We start from the raw sequence: 5,776 nt of genomic DNA on the forward strand, positions 1-5,776 counted from the left end.
TTCCCCTCCTGATCTCTTCCAGCTGCTGCCTCGGAAATGTCAAGAGTCTGATACTAAAAAGTCAAAGCTGAAAGTGAGAGGAGGAGCTGCGGTTCAAAGCTCCTCTGTTTACTCTGAAGCCTCCAATCAAAACGCCTCGTTTTCTCTTAAGATATTAAATCACAAGTGTCCATTTTACTGGGAGACATTCCTCAATGTGACTCTAAAATTATCGATCAGTTTTCAACAAAACCACGCGATGGTTTAACAGCAAAGTACTTTAAAATGTACTGGATAACATAATGAAGGAATATATTGAGAATTATAAAAATAAGTTTTGCAAATGATTGGTCTTGTTATTCTTTCTTTGAAGAAGAATAGTCCAGGGCAGGTTTCCACTCCCAGCAGCTCTATTCTGGAGTTTTTTTCCCACTGAATTTTCCGTTTATAATTTCAAGTTACATTCCACAGAAAAATCTAGTTAAATCTGAGAATACAAGAATATGTGGGATTCCATTGTACTTAATGTTTGCTAAGGTCGACAAACAACAGCAAGCAATAGATACATATATGCATAAGTTTTAAATTTTAGAAAAATAAAGTTGTTGCAGACACTTTGCAATACTTAGACAATGTTAGTGGGACTCTATAAACCCGCGTGTGACGTCATTCCCAGATGTTAGGCTGCCTTCACTGCAACCGGAAATGACCCAATTCCGTTTCTTTTCTTTTTGTTTTTGCCTTAAGGTGACCTCTGTCTCTCTCTGAGCTTTTCATGACAATCTGAACAACAAAGGTCAACAAACTTTTCTTTCTTGGATGTTCGGTATCTGATCTTTTCCAATGTAACCTGAGTCTGACCGCCAGGCTGCATTCATCCGACCTGAACGTCATCGATACTCGACAAACGTCACTACTCTGCATCCTGCGCAAACGGGAAGAAAAACAACAACCATAAAGGACGGTAATGCGGATTAAGTTGTTAACGTGCTAGCTTTAAAATGTCAGAAACGCTCCTCCATTAGCTCCCATGTTTACTTCCGCAAACACTGAGCACTTCTTCTTTTTTAACACGCTCTGGGTGTGACGTTATTGCGCCCCCTACTGGCATGCGGGACACTTTCAGGTCGTTTGCAGTTCACACTGGAGAACACATACAAGTCGCATAGATTTGGAAATGTGAACGACCACGAAAAAAAAAAAAAATCAAATTTCACAAAAAACATGAATTGGGTCACGTGAGGCTGCACTGTGAACGGAGCCTTTCCTAAACGGAACGCAGCGTTAACTAAAAGCAACAATAAAAGGTAGAAAACACAAACTTTGACTTAGGAAGGATGCCAACTAAAACTTCAGGACCTTTTAGTGAGACAGTTTTGCTAATGGTGCAACATAACTCCCTGCTGTCACGTTGCATTTGCATTGACCATAAAGTTGTACAAATTGAAATTACGAAAAGAAAAAATTGCGAAATTGAGGGTTTTTTTACGTCACCGGAATAACTTTATGTTGCTGTTTAATGTCAGACGTTGCATAATTGAAATTCAAAAATACTTTATTTATCCCAACGGGAAATTAAATTACGGTTCCCCAAAAAGCTATTTTCCAACAAAAATGCAGGAATGAAAGTTTAAAAAAAAAGAGAAAAGATCTCAGTGAAAGTACAGAGCTACTCCAACATGCTGCCACCCTGAGCAGCGAAACGGTAGAAAGTCGACGCTACAGCAAATATCGGTGTAATTCATGCACTAATGGTGGCTCCTCAGCAACACTTAAATCAACATTTCTTTTAGCTTTTTAGTTTAAAACTAAATAAACTGCATTTGTTCAAACCCACATAAAGTTCAGACATTTTTGGTGGAGCTGTTGCGTGTTGCAGCATTCTGTAACTTCATAATCCAAAATCTGATTATGTGGAAGTGTAGATGCTCAGAAATATTTACAGCTTATTCAAAATTAAATTCTTCCCACATCAGAATTACTTGAGGTGCATCTGCTCTCCAGATACATTTAAAACAAACGTCTGCAGAGTCAGAGTTTCCTGATCACACAAACACATCACAAACACGAGACGGCGAAATTTCCCCAAAATCTTTTCAAAGGGTCAAATTTAAAGAAGGTCAAGTAATTATGAAATTACCGAATCTTATTATCGTCAAGTCAGTTGTGAGTGTGAAACAATCCAAAATCAGTGTAACAGAATGGGGCAGATGAAATGATTGTCTTCAAATCAGACTGACTATTTGTGTTTCAACAAAGATGATAGTTGTCATGGATTTGTGTTGGGGAATATAAAAGCTTCTTCCTCTGTAAAACACACAGATTTATGCAGGAGTGCCTGCCTGGCTCACAGGGGATTCTGCTGCACATTATTAAACACTTTAAAAACAGATGACTGTAGTATGAAATACAAGATGAACATTCATGGATAAATGATTAGAGATGTAATTAAAAATATGCAATTTCAGAGTGAAGAACATATTTGATTGATTGGTATGTAATTAAACTTTACATTGACCTCTGCTGTGTAAGGTGCAGATTTAAAAGCCTGAACGTAATTATCTGCATCTCAATTAGAGCAAAGTTTTTGACAGGCCTGCATGTCTCTGGCTGGTCACGAACATATCCCATGGCAAACAACCACGAATACACACAACCATGAATACACACAACCATGAATACACACAACCATGAATACACACAACCACGAATACACACAACCACGAATACACACAACCACGAATACACACAACCATGAATACACACAACCACGAATACACACAACCACGAATACACACAACCACGAATACACACAACCACGAATACACACAACCACGAATACACACAACCACGAATACACACAACCATGAATACACACAACCATGAATACACACAACCATGAATACACACAACCACGAATACACACAACCACGAATACACACAACCACGAATACACACAACCATGAATACACACAACCACGAATACACACAACCACGAATACACACAACCACGAATACACACAACCACGAATACACACAACCACGAATACACACAACCATGAATACACACAACCACGAATACACACAATAAACAAAGAAATTAATAATGTAATTCAGTTCAGAAGCACATACAGGAAACAAGTTCATTAAAGCAGCAGTATTATGTGTTTTCCAGCCACATGGTGCCGTTTTATAGCACAATCAAGTAATTATGTTACCTTCAGTTCTCATGAAAACACTGTATATATATATATACAGTGTTTTATATCTATATTCACAGTGCCATTTCATAGCACAACATAACTTCAAAGAAAACTCACTGTTCAATTAACACCTTGAAATTGTGTCTGTCTCCATCTTCAGGAAGTCATCACATCAATATTTCTCTATTACAAGAGCAGCATTATGTATTTTCCAGGCACATTTTGCCATTTTAGAGCACAATTAACTGTTTCACCTTCAGTTGTTATAAAAATGCTATATGCATCAAATATGACTTATAAGAAATTTAACTTTGTAGTTATTAAAAGATCCTGCTCTTTCTGAAACTTCAGGACTTCATCACAACATGGCTCCTCTTTTCTCTAAGACGTTGCTCCTATAAGGAGCTCAGTAGAGCTCCAGTGTTTGCTAATTGCTGCTGGCTAGTCTGAAGGAGCTGAGCGAGGGAGGGGCTGCGTTCTTGAAGGCAGGGCTAGGTCCTCCCAGGTGTTTTGACAGCTGAATGGTTGCCATGGAGATTAAAGGATTTCTCAAACATCAGAAAGAATCAAAGCAACATTCCAGGTTTGTTTTTGATGAGGAAATAACTTTATAACATGATGTAAAGAGAAAAAATATTGATTTTAAATTATACTGTCCCTTTTAGTTTAAGGAGAAACCATGGTTACATTAGGTTGCTTTTTACCATATATTAAATCTATTAGTTATTAATATGTGTACATACCGTACGTGTGAATGTAGGACTACACATTGTTCAGCGGTTATATACAGCTACATTCAGCTTGCTACACTAATCACATATCAATTTCAAAATGTGCAATTGCATATTTATTGTAACATTGATAAAATTTTGTAGCCTAATGATTGTATATCATTGCATATTGTATATTCAGGTTCTTCCGTTCACATCCTTTTCCTGACTGCATAGTTAAACTCAGGTGAGATTTCAGCTATTCCAGCATTTCTATAACTTTTCATCTAGATATAAAACGGTAAATTGTTTTTTATTTTCTCTGGGCCTGTAAAACATTTTTGCTTTTTGTGAGTTTTCAATCTCACTCACAATGAACCTTTTTAATTTTTATGCCAACCTTGGTTTCTTTGTGCTTTTCTAGGAAACAGGAATGGCAGTTTATCGAATGACGAGGATCAGGCAAAGAGAGGACGTGACAAATTTAATAATCTGCAAATGGTTTGACCCCGTTCATTCTCACCTTGCCCTGGTGAAAAATAAATATATTAAGTATGTAAAATTTTAGTATAGTTAAGCGTACTTTAAGTGAGTCTAATCATGAGTATACTTCAAATTCACTTAGGATTAGTTAACTTAAAGTGTGACAGTTTGGAACAACTAATTTTGTGCTTAGTGTACTTTAATAGTATTTAAATTGTATTAAAGCACAATTTAAAGTGTGCCAAGTGTACTTTCATGTATTTTTTTGGAACAACTTAAGTTACACTTAGTATATTTTAAATATATTGCTTTTTATATAATGTAAACGTGTTTGATTACTGTATTTTGAGTGTACTATTTTTGTGATTGAATTACATTTAAAATATACTTTAAGTATATTGGCATTACATATTTTATATATTAGTAGTGTGATTACAGTATGCTACAATTACACTTTTGATTTATTATAATGGCTACTGAAGTAACTTTTTAGTTACTTAATGTCTTTAATTATTCTGCTTTGCCACTTTGTGCATTACATGCTTCATACACACTACAGTACTGCAAACTCACCAGGCTACCAGAACACAGAAGGATCCATTACAACACACTTTAATGGATTAATGTAAATTATTTACATTGTGCTTTCAATATATTACCATTTTGGTAACACTTTATTTGATGGGTGTGTATAAGACTGACATGACACTGTCATGAACATGAAGGAGTCTTTATGAATGTCTGTATTAAAAGTGTCATTATTTACCAAAATGCACTTCATGACAACCGTCAAAGTTACATTAAAAGTCCATTAAAAGGGCCGACTTTGCATTAGAGTGTCATTATTTACAAAATAATGCAAAGTTGGCACTGTTAATGGATTTCTAATCCAACTTTAAAAGCAACTTATTAAAAGTGTCATTATTTACCGAATGACATTTCATGACACCTGTTAGTTTGTTCCTAACAGGTGTCATGTTTATGACAGCATCATGTCAGTCTTATTCGCCCCATCAAATAAAGTCTTACCCACATTTTTCAAGAGTACATTGCCAATATACTATCACAGAATTGCACAAATTGTCAATACATTCAAAGTTTACAGACAACATGCAGATGAAAATTAGCACAATAAAGCAACAGGAACACTAGAGGAAATGTGAAAAATATTTCACCAAGGACAAAGTGTTGTTTTAATACAAGGTTAGAGTATTCCAGTATTTCTGCAGACAAACTGACATTTCTCAGTGAGGATCAACGACAGAACATCCCATCCACCGCACTTTACAGAAATTAAACAGAGAAAGGACTTGTATTTTAAAGGGTACAGAAAAAAGTAAGACTTACAATTTTAAGATGTTGTGGACTCGCTGTGTATGTGACATCATCAGAACGGATGAT

This window comes from Xiphophorus maculatus, chromosome 12 (assembly GCF_002775205.1).
Source record: "Xiphophorus maculatus strain JP 163 A chromosome 12, X_maculatus-5.0-male, whole genome shotgun sequence".
Taxonomy (NCBI): domain Eukaryota; kingdom Metazoa; phylum Chordata; class Actinopteri; order Cyprinodontiformes; family Poeciliidae; genus Xiphophorus; species Xiphophorus maculatus.